Source organism: Salminus brasiliensis, chromosome 4 (genome assembly GCF_030463535.1).
Source record: "Salminus brasiliensis chromosome 4, fSalBra1.hap2, whole genome shotgun sequence".
NCBI lineage: Eukaryota > Metazoa > Chordata > Actinopteri > Characiformes > Bryconidae > Salminus > Salminus brasiliensis.
Window position 1 is genome coordinate 14,195,013 of NC_132881.1, and position 23,921 is coordinate 14,218,933.

Here is a 23,921-nt window from a genome sequence, read left to right on the forward strand (position 1 = left end):
GGAGTTAGAGTTTGATGGTCAGAGGTAGGAATGACCTGTGGTGCTCTTTGGTGCATTTTGGTGATGAGCCTTGCACTGAATGTGCTCCTGTGGGTGGGAGCCATTATCCGTAATGGCATGCAGCTTATACAGAATCCTCCCCTCTGACACTGCCTCAGTGAGTCTACCTCCGCACCCACATCATCACTGGCCTTTTGGATCAGTTAGAATAGAGACGACTTTGGTCCTTCCTGTAGAGGGCGTCAGTGTTCTTAGCCCAGTCTAGTTAGTTGTCAATGTAAACTCCTAGATATTTGTAGTTCTCCACAGTGTCCACATTGACCCCCCTGATGGACACAGGGGTCACCAGTGCCTTGTCCCTCCTTTACAGGTCATTTTGTAAAATACATTTTCATGAGTTGCTGAACAATAACAAAAAATGGTTCAAGTCAAGTCAAGTGGGTTTTATTGTCATTTCAACTACATACAGAGTACACAGTGAAACGAAACAACGTTCCTCTAGGACCATGGTGCAACATAGACAGTGCATACAAGACACAAGTGCAACACAAACAAGTGCGGACAGACAACACAGTGCAGACCAGCTTCCAATCCTCTATGAGGAAACATGCGTCATGTTGATTTGTCATGTATGAAAATGTATTTAAAAAAAATAATTACAGAAATTCCAGCAAGAACATCTGAAGCTTCAGCGAATTAACAATGCTTTGCGGATGTAATGCACACCAAGTTATTGGTATGTATTTTTCACACCTAAAATGTTGTTCACAACAATTTGGAAGAGTGAGGCTGTTGAAAAGCCACTTGTCCTTATTTGTGCAGGTCTGTAATTAGCATGCCACTGTTATTCAGTATTTTCCTAATTCCAGAATGGGAACATTTGTGGCGATTTGTGTATCTTCCAAAAAGCTTTCCTTGAATGAACATATTGTCATCATGAAAAAAAAAATTCTGTAGCATTGACCACTTCTCTTGCCCAGTTTGCACCCTAGATACAGTTGCTGTGTCTGTCGATGGAAACCGAAAACTACATCGTTTCAGCAAAACAAAGAGTTATGTTATTATTAATAACTGTAAACTGTCAGAATCTCTAGGGAGTATCTCTATTATCTTTAATGTTTTCTTTAGAGGAACAGACATTTTTTTATGCCATTTTTTTGGCCAGTGATAAAGATATAGCAACATTTGTTGAGTGCATTCGTAAGAAGGCCAAGCCAGTAAGATATTTGTCAAAACACTTTAGACTGTACATAGTGAAGCAGGATTTACTTTTTGTATATATTTGACAGTGACATTGTGTTACAGGTACATGGAAAAGGAATCTGTGGGACATCAACATGGGCTGCAGCCAGAGAGACCTCTAAAAAGACACACATCATATGTAATGAAGAGGTCCTGGAGGTGGCAGTTTGCTTAAAGGTCTGAACATATATTGGGGGAGATATTTGCCAATCCTCCATTTTTGCAAGAAGAACTGGCCACAAAAACAAATGGAAAGTTCTTCTGCACTGATATAATGTGTGGATATTGGCCATATCTGCAGAAGCCGGCTCAGACATTCCCAGAAATACAAAACTTGACTTACACTTTTCTGCATGCAAAGGGGCATTCTACAAAATGTGAGGTAATTGTGTGTGGTCGAACACACAGTTAAGTATTTTACCATATTGGTGGTGTTTTTAAACTTCAAATTTGTATTCTTGACATCTGATATAAATGCTGTAGGTGCCGCAGGGGTAGGCACTACCATATTTAACAGCTTTTTGTCACAAATGGCTCTAACTACAAAATACATGAGTAAGGCTGGGAAGTGAACCTTTACTTACAGTGCTCATGTATTGTGCTTTTTTACCCTACTTTTCATTGATTCATATTTGTTGACTACGCCCTGGTGAAACAGCACATTTATCAGTTCCTTCATCATTACAGGGATCACATTGCATGTCAGGAGGGGGGATCATCTTGCTGTTTTTTACAAGTATATTTTAACACCTGCCCTTTTAACTGATAGAGTGACCATGGCAAACAAACTTATACTTATACTAAACTTAAAATTATTTGTATAATTGCTTTCTCATTGCATAAGTGATGTGACTTTCTCTATCAAAATGTTGGAATACTTATTAGTCACCATAAAACTAAAAAAGAGCAAACTGTAGATAGATTCTCAGATTTTCTTGGCAAAACATTTATGGGTGTCGTCTTTTCATTTTACATCCCACGTTGTTTAGTCATTTACTGTTTTGTCCTCATCTCAATATGTTAGATGTGAAATCTGTAACAATAACATTAAGTTGTAGGTAATTTCCAGTTCAAATACATTTTTACATGGAGCAAAGTGCCCCTTCCACAACCCTTACATAATCTTTATACTGTGTTTATACTCTAGTGAGCATGTTCAATAAATCCACCTCATTGTTTCTGCACGTTTTCCATTTGATCAGTTCCACTGACCATATAGGTCTTGTTGTATAGTTACATGTAATCCATCTTTTTCCCTGTGTACTTTGCCAGCACACCTTTACCTTTTTCTTTAGTATTCAGGACCTCCACAAGACTATCATTTCCAGATGTTGTAGTGAAGAAACTAGCATGAGCAAGTCCGATTTGTAATGTAAGCCAAGAGTGATAGTTGGTTACAGGACGCTGTTGGCTGGATCTTTGTGATTGGTGGACTATTCTCAGTGACTCTGAGCTGTTTAAAAACTCCAGCAGCACTGATGTGTCTGACTCACTCGCACTGGTGCAACACACACTAACGCCACCACCCTGTTAGTGTTACTGCAGTGCTGAGAATAACCCACCACCCAGATAGTACCAGTTTATTGCACTGGTGTGACTGAATCAGACACAAAAGGGCTGTTGGAGTTTTCACTGTTCACTCTGTAGACAAACCGAGCTTGTCATTCTGCTTTGGAGACTTTTGCTTGTAATTGTACACACCTACCAACTTGGTAGGAGTGTCTAATCGAGTGGACAGTGAGTGGACACAACGTTTAAAAACTCTAGCAGCACTGCTGTTTCTGATGTATGCTACGATTACTTTTGTATTCGCTGACGTTATGACTTGGGATTGTGGTATGTTAATTTTGACATGAACCATTTTCGTGACTCTTCATTTGAACTCATTAAACTCAGACTTTTAAAGGAAAGAGGTCTATGTGCTTTTCATTAGTTTCAGACCATAGAAATGTGCAGATTCTGACCATGAAGATCATTAGACCTGACATTTTTACCCCCTTTTTTGCCCACTTGCACTAAACTGTGCTTTCAACCTCACAGAGTGACCATGTTCCACAGAGTCAGGAGAAGTGACTGAACGCCCGACTCCTCTGATTAACTGTCACAGTGCTTCTGCTTTTCTTCCTCCACAATGTAAAACCAGTCACGCATTGCCTGTGTAGTCAGGACAGAAAGCTGCAGCACTAACATCAGATGTCAAATTATTAACACTCACACTGCAGGAGAACTGGAAATGACGTGTGGAGTGAGAGAGAGAAGCAGGAGCTCTGATGCTGTGTGCATCACCTTTCAGTTCAGTTACACTCCTCTGCCAACCAATTGAGTTCAGCTGGTGATATCCATGCATTGAGTTGATGACGACAAGTGCCAGCTAGTTGTCTGTTCAAGTTTGTTTCTTGTGAGAATTAACTCCATGTTAAAGAATAAAGAGAGAAAGAAAGTCGTTCGAGCTGCAGTAAAGTTCTTGTTCTGTGCGGAAAATGGCTTCCGCCTGAGGACATAGTAGTGCAGTTCTCATGTTCGCAAAACATATAGGGAAGCTCTATATGTAACCGTGTGCATATTCTCTAGAATTTAATGTCCCTTAAATACTATTCCTGCTAGAACTGAATGTTAATACTTATTATTTATTAAGTGATCATTTCTTATCTGATTCAGCAGTTTACAATATTTGTTCGAATATGATTTGATGGGTTTGTTATTTCAGACTGTGAGCAATGCTGAATGTCAAGTTGTACTGTGAAGTACTATTGGATTACAATACAGTTTAATAAGAAGAAATGATGTTGCCTCGTCTTTATTCCTGTGTCCTTACCGATGCACCATCTTGTTTACTGCGAAACCCAATATGAGCTAGCCCTACCTATATCCTCTGAAACACTTAGACATGAAGAAGAACGTTTTTGACAAGGTGATGCAGCTGGAGAGACTTATCGAGGAAGAGGCTCTACTTGTGGAAGAAATGAGACAACAGTGGAACCATCTTACAAGAACCTGCAGGGCTTTGAGGGACCAGGCTGGTGTACTATCAGATGGCCTGGCCACACAGAGTGAGAACCTAAGTGAAATGAAAATACCCCCAAAATAGCAGATCAGAATCATTTTCAGTTAGAATTAGTTTTAAACAAATGTAGGTAATGATAAAAAGCATACAGTGATTATAAATCCAGTATGAAGATGAAATTCCAGATTCTTATGAAAGAACCATGAAACTACAGGGGCCAATTTCCTGCACAGGGATTAAGCTTAGTCTTGGACTATATTTGGGTGTTCATCTATGGGACAAGCTGGAATGGGAAGTGAACATGGACAAGCTGTACAAGAAGGGCCAAAGCCAGAGCTACTTTTTGAAGGCTGAGGTTCTTTGGTGTGACAACCTAGCTGCTATGAACTTTCTACAACTCTGTGGTGCCAAGTATCCTTTTTCTGTGCCATTGTGTGCTGGGCAGTAGTACTACAACAAAAGACCCAAACAGACTGAACAAGATCATTAGACTGACCGACTCAGTCCTGGGGGCTAAACTGGACACAGTGGAGATGGTGCTGGAGAGGGTAATGGGATGTTGGCAAAGGTGTCCGTGAACTCTCACCTAGTCCACAAAACACTACAGGGACAGAGAGCACCCAATGGGCAGCAGACCTCGCTGCAGGAAAAACACTTTGACAGGTCATTTCTTCCTACAGCCATCAGATTGTACAAATCTACACTCCAATCCATCAAATTAATCTGTTACTCAGCATCATTGGACATCTGTATATCAACTGCACTGCATTTCCATCACTGCCTGTTCTGCTCTAGTCATCTTTTACACAATACTGTGCAGTTCTGCATTAAGTACTTAGTACTATGCAGTAATACTGCAACTGTAAACGACCTCATCCGTGGATTACTGTTACCATCACACAGTAACATTAACTGTGACAGTAACTGTGGCTATGACTGTGGAAATAACTGTAACTTCAATACCTATATATGAGGGTTAGGGTCCTCTATAACAGAAATATGCTACAAAGCCATTCAGGGAAACTGACTATCTCTGTACCAGTCCTTGGTGTGGTAACATCAGACAAAGCTGTAGACCACTAGAATAACCAGCTGTACTGAGTACTCCTCCTCTTCCCTGCCCGCTTCTCCAACTAAAGTATAAAACATAGCCAAAGTCAATTGCTGTCAAAGACATTTATTATAGTCCTATTTTATTCGATTTATTACAATGGTCAGTGACTTGTCTAGGCTGAGGTCTAAGCTAGACATAGGTTTTAATTTAAACTAATAAGATTATTTTGAATCTCTTCTGTCACATACGTGTTATTTGTGTAAAAATGACTGACATGAGCTCTACGAAGGACTGTCAATTCATGGATGCAAATGTATGGATGCAGTTACTGCACAGAACCTGGCCCCAGTTTGAACATAAGACAGCTCTCATTTGAACTAAATTTGTCCTCATTTCTGTGTAATAGAATGGCAGGATGTCATGCTTTGTATGTTTTTTACAGACACTGATATGACCCCTACCGAGTGAAGGATTTCAGTGGTATTTGTTTCATGGCATTATTTCCATTATTACATTCATGTCATGACATTTTCTATCTCTGTATTCTCCCCATCGTCTCATGCCAGGTTTATTAGCATTCCAATGGTTGTGAGCAGCCAGGCCTTCCATGTCTGCAGAAGAAGGCATATGCCTTCATGCCTTTCAAGCTTAGGACCAGTACCCCCCCCCCCCCCCCCCCCCCAGGTACACCCCAACTGTTTTCCATTGCCTGCACTCCTCCCCCCGATTAGAATGTGGCACATTTACATAAAATGTACTGTTATGTAGAGAATTGCAGAGAAGTGAAATCACACCTTATCCTCAAAATGGAGTTATGTAATAACTGAAAGTTCGGGAGAAGCACCACGCCCAAACTCTTCCCCTCAATTACTACGCGCTATAAAACCGTTCCTCTCCCTTCTCGTTCTCATGCCGAAACTTGCATTCCACCACCACCCCTGCTCCTCCTGATCCAATTTTACTCAACCTCTACTTGGCAAGGGGGGTCTGGTTTCGAATTCCATCTGCTTGAAGTCCCTCAGAACTCCAGCCCAAATTTCTCGAGTTGCCTCCTTGCCTTAGCTAGCTTGGTCCGCACTCGCAAACTGATTTATACTTAAATCATCATAGCACATACATTAATGTACAAATGTCAACAGGTACAGCGGCTGAGATGAATGAGCAGAAAGACTCATGAATGGATGAGTGGGGACACTGACTGACAGTTCAGTTGCCAGCAGGCCTGGCAAAAGCAGATGAACTAAAAAATATAATAGTACCAGCAGGAATGACCTCCTGTATCACTCCTTTACACACCAGAGGTGAAGATGTCTGTTTCTTCCAAACGGATTCCTTCTCTCTTTATAGGTGTGCACTTTTCTATTCAAGTGAATGGCTTCTGTGCCCTTAATAGTGAGTGAATTAGAGGCTGAATATTAAAGACATTGTATTAGACTCTTGAGTACAGAAAAAGTGAACTCCATAGAGAGGGAGAGTGTCCTTTCCTTCACATTACTTTATGAATTGTAAGGTAAACAAAGTCCACTGAAATAAATTTCTCATTTCTATTGGATAGAAATGAGAAATATGTGCTGGGAATTTCTCACCACCTTCATCTGCCACACACCAATAGCATCAAGGGAATACTTAATAATTTAGTGTAATATTAGACACACACTGATGCACCTCCCCTTGACCCTGTACACCTCTGAGAGCAGCACTGAATTTAAGAGTCTTCTGTAGGTCTGCTGGTGGAAATGAAAGTGGTGTGCTTACACTTTTGCTGAGCATCTCCTGAAGATCACCTAGGAGTCCTTCAGAGGAAAACTCCAAGCACTGTTTCAGATGAAGCGGTGACAATGTACACCATCACAGGATGGATGGCATTAACCTTAAAATACACATAAGCTTCATTATGATGTTGCAAAAAAGTGTAGTGATGAAGGCAGTAGTGGAGAGTAAAGAACCTAGAACAGTCAGAAATATCTTATAATAGACTATAAAAGACACAACTATTCATATGAAGTTGGTTCATCACATCACATTTGATGGCTCTGCTGTTTTTCCCCATTACATTATTCCACTTACCCCCAAGAATCTTCCAAGAGCTTTTCAATAGTCATTCCCTCAGCTAGTTCTCCATGCTGCCAATGCAAAGGCTTTCATAAGGTCCTTCACGATCATCAAATCAGGTTTTTCAGGCAACACCTTATTGTGGGCCTCAGACATAGTATCCTCTCCAACAACGCATGATTTCCTCATCAAAGACACAAAATATCAGTCCCAACCATAAAAAGAGAATTACTCAAATCTCTCCAATACCAATATTACACCAACTACTCTTCTGTGATCAACCATAATAAAATCGTTCTTAAACAAACTTCCATAACTGTTCTCCTCATCATCCCTCAGAAAAGAGCTCTTCGCCATTAAAGCTTTGGTAACTTGGACATACTCTGCATTGGTGGGATACCTGCACATCAAGAGCAACAAACTGAATCAAATGTATCCAGTAATTCTGTTCATCTAATGGGGGGCATTTCACAAAGCAGGATTCCTCCGATTAGTGAGAAAACTTAAGCCCAGAGTCAAGCCTATCCAATACGTAAAGAGCTGAGGCACATTTTGTAAGGGGGTTCAGTTCCTAATCAACATCTGGCACTAGGAAGTGGCCACTGCATCATCTGAAAATGCCATCCACTGCCACGTACCATATTACGAAAGTCTTGCCTCAGCAGTGTGAATGACACTTTGGGTCTGTTTACTCCTGCCATAAAGAGCCGTAAATCCCAGAAACATCAAACAAGTTACAGCAGCTTCAAGAAAAATGACATTCACTGGTTTGATGGTGGCGTTACAGGAAAGCATTAAGCGTTTTTATTCAAAAGCATCTGGTCTGTAGCATCTGTGTCCTACACACAAAATTCTTCTTTTTTTTTGGTCATTTCTTGATCCTTCCTACTTCAAGATTTTTTTTTTACCAATCCTCACATATCTGGTAGCAAAATACCTGCAATATTTATAATTAATAATAATTATAATGAATAATGTCAACTTGTACCTTTTGAACACTTTGACTTTGAACAAGCCCATTTTAACAAAATCTGTTCAGCACATTATTTTGAGGGGGTATGTCAAGTTTGGTGGACATTTGTCACAAGAAAGCGAGGCCAATAGTACATAACTCTTAGAAACCATTCATCCAGTCAACCTGCAATTTTACATGCTGCATCTTTAGCCTGTTCTATAATAGTCTGACCAGAGGACTTGATATGTCAATTATTGTGGTTGGTATTAGCCAATCACATTCAAGCATACATTTGACATGCTAAACATTCACCAATCAGGGTGCAACTTAAGGGGATTTATCAATGTAGGCATATTCTATTAACCAGTGAAGTTGCCAGAAATGCCTTACAATAATGCTGTCATATGCTGTTTCTTATATGTTACAATTACAGATACACCATACATAATCGATACCAATACATAAACTTATTGATCGATACACAGTACCGATCCGATACCATTGTTAAATAAATAAACCATATACCTCACCATGTGGGAGAGATTTAAAGCATCAGGATTGATGTAAACATTATCTCACTAACTTTGTAAAATAGTTATAAATGTATTAAATTGCTATTTATTTGTCACTAAAATAAGAAACAATTGTGCAGGACCTTGGCACAGCATTCACCTTACAATGTGTTCATTTATTTATAAGTATTTATAGGAGACAGTAACACATGCCAGATTTAGTCCTTTTCAAAGGATACAAAAGTCTTCATATGAGATATGACTATTAACAGAATGTTTTTTTAGTTGAAAATGCAATAATTCTGATGATTGGTTATGTGTATTGATTTGTAATTATCATTATCATTGGGCCTGTTGTGCTGGTTCTTTAGGTCTCATTGGGCCTGTTGTGGTTGGAACTTTAAGCCACTTGCCTATTGTCTTTTTTCTATATTGGCATAAAAAAATTCTAAAACTTAGGCCTACTTGAAGCCATAGCTGACACTCGTGTGACTCCAGTGTTGTGACTGTTTTTTTTCATGGTAATTCCTACTCCATCCACTATGTGGCAGTATATTGGAAGTAGGCCAGGTTACAAGCCAAAAGGGAGGGAACTATGAAGCAGCAAGGTGGTTTAGATGTGGCTCACTTCAGGCCTCACTGTAATGAAGATCCTTACTGGTGGAACTATAGGTTCTAACACTCACTGTAAGTTTGCTATCATTTAATTCTTTCTATATTCAGTCAAGCTTTGTGTATGTTTTATTCATGAGGTTTTGTGCTGTTCTGTTTTTGCAGAAAGCTTCACTTTTGTCTTGTTTTCTGTTTGTTTGTTTCTCTATTTGCAGTCCTTACAACTAACTTGCTCTTCTTATGGACATTGGGATAAACTTTACACACAGAAGACAAATGTATCACTCCTGAATTGACTCTCAGCAACTCAAACCAGGGATTTCCATGGTTTAGACTTTCCTTTCACAAGGAAACACCCAGGATTATAAACTGTTATCAGAAAGAAGGATGTATGGAATACAAACCACTTTGTGAGAGCTTGGCACAGCATTCACCTTACAATGTGTTCATTTATTTATAAGTATTTATAGGAGACAGTCACACATGCCAGATTTTGTTCTTTTCAAAGGATACAAAAGTCTTTATATGAGATGTCTATTAACAGAATGTTTTTTTTTTTTTTTTTTTAGTTGAAAATGCAATAATTTTGATGATTGGTTATGTGTATTGATTTGTAATGATCATTATCATTGGGCCTGTTGTGCTGGTTCTTTAGGTCTCATTGGGCCTGTTGTGGTTGGATCTTTAAACCACTTGCCTATTGTCTATTTTCTATATTGGCATAAAAAAATCCTAAAACTTAGGCCTACTTGAAGCCATAGCTGAAACTCGTTTGACTCCAGTGTTGTGACCTTTTTTCATGGTAATTCCTACTCCATCCACTATGTGGCAGTATATTGGAAGTAGGCCAGGTTACAAGCCTAAAGGGAGGGAACTATGAAGCAGCAAGGTGGTTTAGATGTGGCTTCATGATGTTTTGTTCTGTTGTGCTTTTGCAGAAAGCTTCACTTTTGTCTTGTTTTCTGTTTGTTTGTTTCTCTATTTGCAGTCCTTACAACTAACTTGCTCTTCTTATGGACACTGGGATAGACTTTACACACAGAAGACAAATGTATCACTCCTGAATTGACTCTCAGCAACTCAAACCAGGGATTTCCATGGTTCAGACTTTCCTTTCACAAGGAAACACCCAGGATTATAAACTGTTATCAGAAAGAAGGATGTCTGAAATACAAACCACTTTGTGAGAGCTTTCCAACTCCTATGTTTTGGGTTGGTTCTATGGACTTCAAGTAAGTACCGTTAATAAGAGGGTGAGTACAGACAAAATTTTACCTACATTCAAGCACTAGTGAGCAGTCCACAAGAAATCTGCAGGCTCTCTTAAGTACTTGTTTTGTAAATTGTGATCTGGCTATTCTAAGGGTAGTAGTATATTTCAGATGTCTCTCTACACTACAGCTGATTTTGGATTTATATGCTTTATGGATGTTTAACTGGAACTATATTACATTAAAAATGGTTAAAATAGGCAGTGTCACAGTAGTGATTTATTCATTATGAAAATGCGCTACATGCATGTTTAGAACCTGTAAAGTGCAAAAAAAATCTGTTTGTTGAAGAAGTTAAGGTTTGTCATTGATTTTAATTTCTTCTCTGTTCTTCAGTAGGTTTGTCTTTAAGTAACACCAGCAGCTCTTTATCTCTGAGAGTTTTTGATTTCCGCACATTTTGTCTTTTACCATCAACAGCACCTGTTGCAGGAATTCTGGTTATTCTGATTAAATATCCTTGTCCAAATGGAAAGACTGGAAATGTTGAGGAAATATAATGAGTGTAGTTTCTCTGTTCTCCATCGTTTTTTTTTTAGTCATGTTTGAGGTTTTAAGGGATTTGTTTGTGAGTGAGAGGAGGGGCAAAGTGAATATCTAATGATCCAATATCAAACTAAGTTGACTGAGCTTTCCAAACTCAAGGTTCTCAAACTCAAATGTGCTTGGATTTTAAGTGACTGTGTTTTTTAGCTCATTAGAAAGAAAGCCCGATTAATTTCTGTGAAGTTTCATTTACTAGTGTTTGAAAATGCAGCTTCTCCTAGTCTGAGAAATATGTGGAAATAGTACCACCAGTTAAAGTGATGAAATTGGATATGATGTCCGGTCCTCTATCACAGAGAAAGGCTTCACCTCTGCTGCCTGGAATCTGTTGTGCTCTCCGGAAACATTGAGAAGGTGCTACACCAAGACCTTACCCAGTCACACCAGTCAGGTAAGTGATGGTTTACTTTATTCAAATCTTTATTCAGTCAAATGATTTTTAGTTGCTGGACCAGGGATAATGGAAAAATCAGCTGATCTAACATTAAGTCTAAATAAAAATAGTTTATTTCTAGTGTCTTTTGGACCTAAAAGGAGAAGTTTTGTTTTGTTACTGTTAAGAAGAAAGAAGTTATGTGACATCCAGAGTTTTATATCCTTTACACAGTCCTCCATTTTCTTTAATCTAAATGTATCAACATGTTGGGCTGATATATAGAGCTGTGTGTCATCTGCAATGGCAATGGAAATTATAACTGCCCAGTGGTAACATGTATAATGTAAATAATAGCAGTCCTAAAATAGAGTATTGTGGAACTCCATATCTTACTTGTGTAATTTGATGATAAATCTTTTATCTTTATAAACTGATGGTGTTCAGTTAGATATGATTTGAACCACGGTAGGGCTGTTCCTGTGATTCCAACCATTTTCTCTAATCTTTCTAGTAGAATAGTGTGAACTATTGTATCAAAGGGTGCACTGCGGTCTAGTAGGGCTAATAAAGAATACGTAGCCTTGATCAGAGGCAAGAAAGAGATCTTTGTAATCTTCACTAGGGCTGTCTCTGTGCTATGATGGGGTCTGAATCCAGATAGGAATTTCTTATTCATGGATGGACTAGGAGATTTGGTTTCTTAATTAAAGGTTTCATGACTGCTAATTTAAGGGTTTTGGGTACATGTCCTAAGCTAAGGGATGAATTTACTATTGTTAAAAGAGGTCTGATTATAATTGGGAGTATTTCGTATAGTATTTTAGAGGGAATTGGGTCAAGTGTACAGGTTGTGCAATTTGCTGAGGAAATCTTTTTTTAGTTCTGGCTGTGGAAGTGGGTGGAAGGCTTCCAGCCTTTATTCTACAACCAAGTTATGTTCTAAAGCAGCTGTACCAGGCAATTTTGATTTAAGGTCAAATGTTTGATTTAATAAGGAGTGTTGGATTTGTTGTTTAATGCTTTCTATTTTATTATTAAAATAGTCCATAAAAACATTACTGGTTAAAGAAGCTGGAATCTTGGGACACTTGGGTCGTCCGCCATTTTTGCTCTAGTTTCTGCGCTGTTTGTTTTAAGGTACGAGTTTGATCACTGTACCACTGTGCGGGCGGAGCCACCTTGTCTAAGGTTAATTGAAGGGTATTTTAAAGACTGTTTGTTAATCTATCTAGCTATGTTTAATCTAACGGAGTGTAAGCTAAGGTCGGTAGGTCTGGGAGGTTTTCAGTAAACTGTACAGTGGTCATTGGGTTATTGCATGCTTTAAAAAGTGGCAAGGGGCCAAATTAACATTTTGCCTAAGATGTAGCTCATAGGAGATTAGATAATGGTCTGATGTTACTAAGCTTAATGCTAACACCCAGGGTCAGGACTAAATCTAGACTAAATCTTCATTCTCCATCTACCTCTTCTAAGCCTGTCTGAATGTATATTCACACAAAGCTAAACAGGTGCATGGTCCGACAGGGAAATAGCGTTGATAGTGCTATCAGTGATATTATTGGTTAGACTCTGGGAGATTAAAATCAAGGTCAAGTCTTGGGTAGGAATTAGGAGCATATTGTTAGGAGCATATATATTACACACTGTTATTTACCCCCAACCCCCCCCCCCCCCCCAATTTATATTGGCTTCTATATAAATAACTCTACCATTACTATCCTTATACTCTCTCAGCAAAGTTCAACCTCCTATGGACCAAAATAAGAACTCCATAAGAACCATTAATATTCCAGGAACATTAACATTAGCACTATTTGCCATTCATATGATAAGATAACAAAACTGAAATAAAAGATTGGCATAGCAATCGTTCCATGCCATCTGACCTTCCTAATTTCAAAATATAGGCTACTGCTTTTGTACCAGTGAACATTATTAGGATACCTGTAATTCTAAATAGAACCAGCATAGCCAAACAGGCCAACAAAAATCTTTTCTCCACAGCAGAGGAGAGAACATGAACAGAAAAATGTCTCCAGTAGCCAGCTGAGGATTCTCTTCTTGTTAAATTCATGTCCACAAAACTAACAACAAAGAGAAAAAAGGAAGAAAAAAAAGAAGAGAACTTCTAGGTCAGTGGAATGTCTGAGACGTCTACTAGGTTATAGCCTAAACAAAAGCTACACAAAGCTATCCAGACCAATCATACCTCTCAGTCTCCTTGTGCTAGTGGATGTTTTATAGTTTATTCTCCATCAGTAACTTGCTTCTTGATGAACTTGACAGCTTCTGTTGTGACGTCAAACTTTGTTTCTCCTCTTCCACGCAAACTGGAGCGCTGCAGGAAAGACTAAAGGAAACCTCACTTTCTTGTCACGCAGCAGCTGTTTCGCCAATCAGAACGTTTTCCTCCTCTCAACCAGCTTCTTCGACATGTATGGAAACAAGGAAATGTTGCTTCCACTCCACACTACACCTCCTTTCTCCCTCACAGCTTTTAAGACATTATCTCACTAACTAACTTCTGTGTTTACTTTCGAGGAATATGGTGGCCATGGAGAGGCACTGGGAGCATCAGCGTGACCAGGGCCAGCCCAAGACTTTATGGGGCCCTAAGCAGATTTTCATTTGGGGCCCCCATACCACTACCTTAGCACCAGATGCTTCATCATTCCGTATGCTGCACTGTGTGTATTGTACCCATTAGCATTTTTTGTAATTAGCTTACATCGTACACAAAAATGTTCTAATTAATTTTTACTTTTAAATACAGAGTGATGTATACATGTTCAGTATCATTAGCAGACAAGACACTGCATTTACAGTAAACAAGTTAATGAGATTTTTCTTAATTTTTTCTTCAACAGATGTAGAAAAGTGTGAGAAAGGCACCTATTATTGACCGGTCCCCTAACTCTGACCACCTCTGCATATTGCGCAATTTCCTTTTTCTCCCTAGGACAGAAAAAAGAAAAACATTGTCTATGGCTCTGCATGCTCCAGCAGAGAGGGCAACTACTCCAGATGGTGTTCTCATTGTTGGAGATTTTATTGTAAGACCCTATTAAATATCGGGCCCAAAGAGTAATACTGCGGTACCTGTGGCCTGGAAGACCTCTAGTACACTAAATTCCAGACACCGTTATATTCAAACCATTTGTTCTTCCCTTTCTCTGCTTGTATTAAAAAAGTAATATTAGTATCACTTGCTCACATTTAAACAAACCCTGCAGTATCGAGCATATATTGAGAACAGAAAATTGGTTTTAACAGTCTTGGGGGGAAAAAAGGAAACCTACGTATCAATTCTTACCAGTACCAGTAACGTCCACAAATAAATTTAAATTTAGACTGTTAAATAGACAACCTAAGTCAGGTATGCCAGGCAGATTCTCAACCCCAGATCCCTACTACCTTAACCAGTAATATTTTTTTATAAATTTTGTATAATACAGCCTGTACACTCGACCCAATTCCCTTTAAAATACTGACAGAATTACTCCCAATTATAATCAGACCTCTTTTAACAATAGTAAATTCATCCCTTACCTAAGGCCATGTACCCAGATCCCTTTAATTTGCAGTTATAAAACCTTTAATTAAGAAACTAAATCTTGGTCCTGGTGTACTGTCAATTACAGACCCATCTCAAGCCTGACATTTCTGTCCAAGATATTAGAAAATGCTGTGCCTCAACAACTCTGCTTATACCAGAGTAAAAATGAAATGTATGAGAAATTCCAATCTGGATTCAGACAGCCCAAGTAAAGATTACATACGATCTCTTTCTTGCCTCTGATCAAGGCTACGTAGCCCTACTCACCCTCAGTTTAGCCTTTGACACTATAGATAACACTATTCTCTTTGAAAGATTAGAGAACATGGTTGGAATCACAGAAACAGCCCTATTGTGGTTCAAATCATATCTAAACGAACCCTATCAGTCCGTATTTCTAAATTACACAGAAGTCCGATATGGAGTTCCACAATGCTCTATTTAAGGGTATTTATTATTTACATTATAGATGTTACCACAGGGCAGTTATAAGCAGACAGGATGTTAACTTACAGATGCAGATGACACTGCTCTATATATCAGCCAAACCTGATAGTAACTCTAGATTAAAGAAAATTTAGGAGTGTGTATGTTGTTGGACTGTTCCCATATGCAGGATGTCTGCATTTCATCCATAAGGAATCATCATTAGCCCCCACCATCTCCTTTCCAAGACTACCCCATGGGCCTCACTATATTCAGTTTCTATACATGTATTGACTTTCTTTTTTGTGTTACAGGTTCTCAGGAACCCCATCAACCCAACAAATGTATTTTCATCGGCAACTGTGTGGCTCACTGTCTGAACTGTGTGTTCTACAACTCTATAACATGTAAGTGATCATTCAGTTTCTATACATGTATTGATTTTCTTTTTTGTGTTGCAGGTTCTCAAGAAATCCGTCAACCTCTTCTTCTCCCTGAAGGTGTATCCGTCGAACAAATATATTTTCATCTGCAACTGTGTGTGGTTCGCTGTCCATCCTTCTGCAACTCTGTAACAGGTAAGTGATCATTCAGTTTCTATACATGTATTGCCTTTTTGTTGTCTTACAGGCTTTCAGGACCAATGCCCCCCCCCCTTCCTGATGGTGCATACAGCCAACAAGGGTCTGTCCATTGCAACTGTTTGTGTGGCTTGCTATCTATCTGTCTGCAAGTGTGTAACAGGTAGGTGATCATTCAGTTTCTATACATGTATTGACCTTCTTTTTTTGTCTTAAAGGTCTTTCGGACCGCATGAACCAAGGGTCTGTGCATCTGCAACTGTGTGTGACTCGCTGCTATCTCTCTGCAAGTGTGTAACAGGTTGGTAATCATTCAGTTTGTATTCATGTATTGCCTTTTCATTGTCTTACAGGCTTTCAGGACCAATGGCTCCCCCCTTCCTGATGGTGAAACAGCCAACAAGGGTCTGTCCATTGCAACTGTGTGTGACTCGCTACTATCTGTCTGCAAGTGTGTAACAGGTAAGTGATCATTCAGTTTGTATTCATGTATTGCCTTTTCATTGTCTTACAGGCTTTCAGGACCAATGGCTCCCCCCTTCCTGATAGCGAGCCACACACACAGTAGCAATGGAAAGACCCTTGTTGGCTGTATGCACTATCAATCTGTCTGCAAGTGTGTAACAGGTAGGTGATCATTCAGTTTCTATACATGTATTGACTTTCTTTTTTTGTCTTACAGGTTTTTCGTACCACATGAACCAAGCGTCTGTGCATCTGCAACTCTTTGTGACTCTACTATCTGTCTGCAAGTGTGTAACAGGTAGGTGATCATTCAGTTTCTATACATGTATTGACCTTCTTTTTTTGTCTTACAGGTTTTTCGGACCGCATGAACCAAGCGTCTGTCCATTGCAACTGTGTGTTAGGCTCGCTATCTATCTCTCTGCAAGTGTGTAACAGGTAGGTGATCATTCAGTTTCTTAACATGTATAGACTTTCTTTTTTGTTGTCTTAGAGGTTTTTTGATCGCATGAACCAAAGGGCCTGTGCATCTGCAACTGTGTGTGACTCGCTACTATCTGTCTGCAAGTGTGTAAAAGGTAGGTGATCATTCAGTTTCTATACATGTATTGCCTTTTCGTTGTCTTACAGGCTTTCAGGACCAATGGCTCCCCCCTTCCTGATAGTGTATACAGCCAACAAGGGTCTTTCTATTTCCACTGTGTGTGTGGCTCGCTATTAATCTGTCTGCAAGTGTGTAAAAGGTAGGTGATCATTCAGTTTCTATACATGTATTGCCTTTTTGTTGTCTTACAGGCTTTCAGGACCAATGGCTCCCCCCTTCCTGATGGTGCATACAGCCAACTCGGGGCTGTCCGTTGCAAATTTGTGTGTGACTCGCTACTATCTGTCTTCAAGTGTGTAACAGGTAGGTGATCATTCAGTTTCTATACATGTATTGACTTTTTCTTTTTTTGTCTTACAGGTTTTTCGGACCGCATGAACCAAGGGTCTGTGCATCTGCAACTGTGTGTGGCTCACTACTATCTGTCTGCAAGTGTGTAACAGGTAGGTGTTCATTCAGTTTCTATACATGTATTGCCTTTTCGTTGTCTTACAGGCTTTATGGACCAATGGCTCCCCCCTTCCTGATAGTGTATACAGCCAACAAGGGTCTTTCTATTTCTACTGTGTGTGTGGCTCGCTATCAATCTGTCTGCAAGTGTGTAACAGGTAGGTGATCATTCAGTTTCTATACATGTATTGCCTTTTCGTTGTCTTACAGGCTTTCAGGACCAATGGCTCCCCCCTTCCTGATAGTGTATTCAGCCAACAAGGGACTTTCTATTTCCACTGTGTGTGTGGCTCGCTATCAATCTGTCTGCAAGTGTGTAACAGGTTGGTGATCATTCAGTTCCTATACATTTATTGACTTTCTTTTTTTGTGTTACAGGTTCTCAAGAAGTCCATCAACCTTTTCTTCTCCCTGAAGGTGTATCCTTCTAACAAATATATTTTCATCTGAAACTGTGTGTGGTTCGCTGTCCATCATTCTGCATCTCTGTAACAGGTAAGTGATCATTCAGTTTGTATTCATGTATTGCCTTTTTGTTGTCTTACAGGTTTTTCGTACCGCATGAACCAAGCGTCTGTGCATCTGCAACTGTGTGTGACTCTCTACTATCTGTCTTCAAGTGTCTAACAGGTAGGTGATCATTCAGTTTCTATACATGTATTGCCTTTTCGTTGTCTTACAGGCTTTCAGGACCAATGGCTCCCCCCTTCCTGATAGCGAGCCACACACACAGTAGCAGTGGAAAGACCCTTGTTGGCTGTGTGCACTACCAATCTGTCTGCAAGTGTGTAACAGGTAGGTGATCATTCAGTTTCTATACATGTATTGACTTTCTTTTTTTATCTTACAGGTTTTTCGGACCGCATGAACTAAGGGTCTGTGCATCTGCAACTGTGTGTGACTCGCTACTATCTGTCTGCAAATGTGTAACAGGTAAGTAATCATTCAGTTTCTATACATGTTTTGACCTTCTTTTTTTGTCTTACAGGTTTTTTGGACCGCATGAACCAAGGGACTGTGCATCTGCAACTGTGTGTGTGACTCGCTACTATCTGTCTGCAAGTGTGTAACAGGTAGGTGATCATTCAGTTTCTATACATGTATTGACTTTCTTTTTTTGTCTTGCAGGTTTTTCGTACCGCATGAACCAAGCGTCTATGCATCTGCAACTGTTTGTGACTCTACTATCTGTCTGCAAGTGTGTAACAGGTAGGTGATCATTCAGTTTCTATACATGTATTGACCTTCTTTTTTTGTCTTACAGGTTTTTCGGACCGCATGAACCAAGCGTCTTTCCATTGCCACTGTGTGTGTGGCTCGCTATCAATCTGTCTGCAAGTGTGTAACAGGTAGGTGATCATTCAGTTTCTATACATGTATTGCCTTTTTGTTGTCTTACAGGCTTTCAGGACCAATGGCTCCCCCCTTCCTGATGGTGCATACAGCCAACTCGGGGCTGTCCGTTGCAAATTTGTGTGTGACTCGCTACTATCTGTCTGCAAGTGTGTAACAGGTAGGTGATCATTCAGTTTCTATACATGTATTGACTTTCTGTTTTTGTCTTGCAGGTTTTTTGGACAGCAAGACGCCCTTCCTCCCTTCCTGATGTTGGATCTGTCCTTCAAGGGTCTGTTCATCTGCAACTGTGTGTGACTCGCTATCTGTCTGCAAGTGTGTAACACGTAGGTGATCATTCAGTTTTTATACATGTATTGACTTTCTTTTTTTGTCTTAAAGGTCTTTCGGACCGCATGAACCAAGGGTCTGTGGACCACAGGTCTGTCGAACACTGTGGACCACAGGTCTGTGAAACACAGTGGCAATGGAAAGACCCTTGTTGGCTGTATGGACTATCAATCTTTCTGCAAGTGTGTAACAGGTAGGTGATCATTCAGTTTCTATACATGTATTGACTTTATTTTTTTGTCTTACAGGTTTGTCGGACTGCATGAACCAAGGGTCTGTGCATCTGCAACTGTGTGTGTGGCTCGCTATCAATCTGTCTGCAAGTGTGTAACAGGTAGGTGATCAATTAGTTTCTACACATGTATTGCCTTTTCGTTGTCTTACAGGCTATCAGGACCAATGGCTCCCCCCTTCCTGATAGTGTATACAGCCAACAAGGGTCTTTCTATTTCCACTGTGTGTGGGTCGCTATCAATCTGTCTGCAAGTGTGTAACAGGTAGGTGATCATTCAGTTTCTATACATGTATTGACTTTCTTTTTTTGTCTTACAGGTTTTTCGGACCGCATGAACCAAGGGTCTGTGCAACTGTGTGTGGCTCGCTACTATCTCTCTGCAAGTGTGTAACAGGTAGGTGATCATTCAGTTTCTATACATGTATTGCCTTTTCGTTGTCTTACAGGCTTTCAGGACCAATGGCTCCCCCCTTCCTGATAGTGTATACAGCCAACAAGGGTCTTTCTATTTCCACTGTGTGTGTGGCTCGCTATTAATCTGTCTGCAAGTGTGTAACAGGTAGGTGATCATTCAGTTTCTATACATGTTTTGAATTTCTTATTTTGTCTTACAGGTTTTTCAGACCGCATGAACCAAGCATCTTTCCATTGCCACTGTGTGTGTGGCTCGCTATCAGTCTGTCTGCAAATGTGTAACAGGTAGGTGATTATTCAGTTTCTATACATGTATTGACTTTCTTTTTTTGTCTTACAGGTTTTTCGGACCACATGAACCAAGGGTCTGTGCATCTGCAACTGTGTGTGACTAGCTACTATCTGTCTGCAAGTGTGTAACAGGTAGGTGATCATTCAGTTTCTATACATGTATTGACTTTCTTTTTTTGTCTTACAGGTTTTTTGGACCGCATGAACCAAGGGACTGTGCATCTGCAACTGTGTGTGACTCGCTACTCTCTGTCTGCAAGTGTGTAACAGGTAAGTAATCATTCAGTTTGTATACATGTATTTCCTTGTTGTTGTCTTCCAGACTTTCAGGACCAATGGCTCCCCCCCTTCCTGATGGTGCATACAGCCAACAAAGGGTCTGTCCATTGCAACTGTGTGTTAGGCTCGCTATCTATCTCTCTGCAAGTGTGTAACAGGTAGGTGATTATTCAGTTTCTTAACATGTATAGACTTTCTTTTTTGTTGTCTTAGAGGTTTTTTGATCGCATGAACCAAAGGGCCTGTGCATCTGCAACTATGTGTGACTCGCTACTATCTGTCTGCAAGTGTGTAACAGGTTGGTGAACATTCAATTTCTATACATGTATTGCCTTTTTGTTGTCTTACAGGCTTTCAGGACCAATGGCTCCCCCCTTCCTGATGGTGCATACAGCCATCAAGGGTCTGTCCATTGCAACTGTGTGTGTGGCTCGTTATCAATCTGTCTGCAAGTGTGTAACAGGTAGGTGATCATTCAGTTTCTATACATGTATTGACTTTCTTTTTTTGTCTTACAGGTTTTCGGACCGCATGAACCAAGGGTCTGTGCAACTGCAACTGTGTGTGGCTCGCTACTATCTGTTTGCAAGTGTGTAACAGGTAGGTGATCATTCAGTTTCTATACATGTATTGACTTTCTTTTTTTGTCTTACAGGTTTGTCGGAACGCATGAACCAAGGGTCTGTGCATCTGCAACTGTGTGTGACTCGCTACTATCTGTCTGCAAGTGTGTAAAAGGTAGGTGATCATTCAGTTTCTATACATGTATTGCCTTTTCGTTGTCTTACAGGCTTTCAGGACCAATGGCTCCCCCCTTCCTGATAGTGTATACAGCCAACAAGGGTCTTTCTATTTCCACTGTGTGTGTGGCTCGCTATCAATCTGTCTGCAAGTGTGTAACAGGTAGGTGATCATTCAGTTTCTATACATGTTTTGACTTTCTTATTTTGTCTTACAGGTTTTTCAGACCGCATGAACCAAGCATCTTTCCATTGCCACTGTGTGTGTGGCTCGCTATCAATCTGTCTGCAAATGTGTAACAGGTAGGTGATAATTTAGTTTCTATACATGTATTGACTTTCTTTTTTTGTCTTACAGGTTTTTTGGACTTCATGAACCAAGGTTCTGTGCATCTGCAACTGTGTGTGGCTCGCTACTATCTGTTTGCAAGTGTGCAACAGGTAGGTGATCATTCAGTTTCTATACATGTATTGCCTTTTCGTTGTCTTACAGGATTTCAGGACCAATGGCTTCCCCCTTTCTGATAGTGTATACAGCCAAAAATGGTCTTTCTATTTCCACTGTGTGTGTGGCTCGCCATCAATCTGTCTGCAAGTGTATAACAGGTAGGTGACCATTCAGTTTCTATACATGTATTGCCTTTTCGTTGTCTTACAGGCTTTCAGGACCAATGGCTCCCCCCTTCCTGATGGTGCATACAGCCAACAAGGGTCTGTCCATTGCAAATTTGTGTGTGGCTTGCTATCTATCTGTCTGCAAGTGTGTAACAGGTAGGTGATCATTCAGTTTCTATACATGTATTGACTTTCTTTTTTTGTCTTACAGGTTTTTCGGACAGCATGATCCCCTCACTCCCTTCCTGATGGTGGATCTGTCCTTCAAGAATCTGTGCATCTGCAACTGTGTGTGGATCGCTACTATCTGTTTGCAAGTGTGCAACAGGTAGGTGATCATTCAGTTTCTATACATGTATTGACTTTCTTTTTTGTCTTACAGCTTTTTCGGACCGCATGAACCAAGCGTCTTTCCATTGCCACTGTGTGTGGCTCGCTATCAATCTGTCTGCAAGTGTGTAGCAGGTAGGTGATCATTTAGTTTCTATACATGTATTAACTTTCTTTTTTTGTCTTACAGGTTTTTCGGACAGCATGATCCCCTCCCTCCCTTCCTGATGGTGGATCTGTCCTTCAAGGGTCTGTGTATCTGCAACTGTGTGTGACTCGCTACTATCTCTCTGCAAGTGTGTAACAGGTAGGTGATCATTCAGTTTCTATACATGTATTGCCTTTTCGTTGTCTTACAGGCTTTCAGGACCAATGGCTCCCCCCTTCCTGATAGTGTATTTAGCCAACAAGGGTCTTTCTATTTCCACTGTTTGTGTGGCTCGCCATCAGTCTGTCTGCAAGTGTGTAACAGGTAGGTGATCATTCAGTTTCTATACATGTATTGACTTTTTCTTTTTTTGTCTTACAGGTTTTTCGGACCACATGAACCAAGGGTCTGTGCATCTGCAACTGTGTGTGACTCGCTACTGTCTGTCTGCAAGTGTGTAACAGGCAGGTGATCATTCAGTTTCTATACATGTATTGACTTTCTTTTTTTGTCTTAAAGGTCTTTCGGACCACATGAACCAAGCGTCTGTGCATCTGCAACTGTGTGTGACTCGCTACTATCTGTTTGCAAGTGTGTAACAGGTAGGTGATCATTCAGTTTCTATACATGTATTGCCTTTTCGTTGTCTTACAGGCTTTCAGGACCAATGGCTCCCCCCTTCCTGATGGTGCATACAGCCAACAAGGGTCTGTCCATTGCAAATTTGTGTGTGGCTTGCTATCTATCTGTCTGCAAGTGTGTAACAGGTAGGTGATCATTCAGTTTCTATACATGTATTGACTTTCTTTTTTTGTCTTACAGGTTTTTCGGACCACATGATCCCCTCCCTCCCTTCCTGATGGTGGATCTGTCCTTCAAGGATCTGTGCATCTGCAACTGTGTGTGGATCGCTACTATCTGTTTGCAAGTGTGCAACAGGTAGGTGATCATTCAGTTTCTATACATGTATTGACTTTCTTTTTTGTCTTACAGCTTTTTCGGACCACATGAACCAAGCGTCTTTCCATTGCCACTGTGTGTGTGGCTCGCTATCAATCTGTCTGCAAGTGTGTAGCAGGTAGGTGATCATTTAGTTTCTATACATGTATTAACTTTCTTTTTTTGTCTTACAGGTTTTTCGGACAGCATGATCCCCTCCCTCCCTTCCTGATGGTGGATCTGTCCTTCAAGGGTCTGTGTATCTGCAACTGTGTGTGACTCGCTACTATCTCTCTGCAAGTGTGTAACAGGTAGGTGATCATTCAGTTTCTATACATGTATTGCCTTTTCGTTGTCTTACAGGCTTTCAGGACCAATGGCTCCCCCCTTCCTGATAGTGTATTTAGCCAACAAGGGTCTTTCTATTTCCACTGTTTGTGTGGCTCGCCATCAGTCTGTCTGCAAGTGTGTAACAGGTAGGTGATCATTCATTTTCTATACATGTATGGACTTTCTTTTTTTGTCTTAAAGGTCT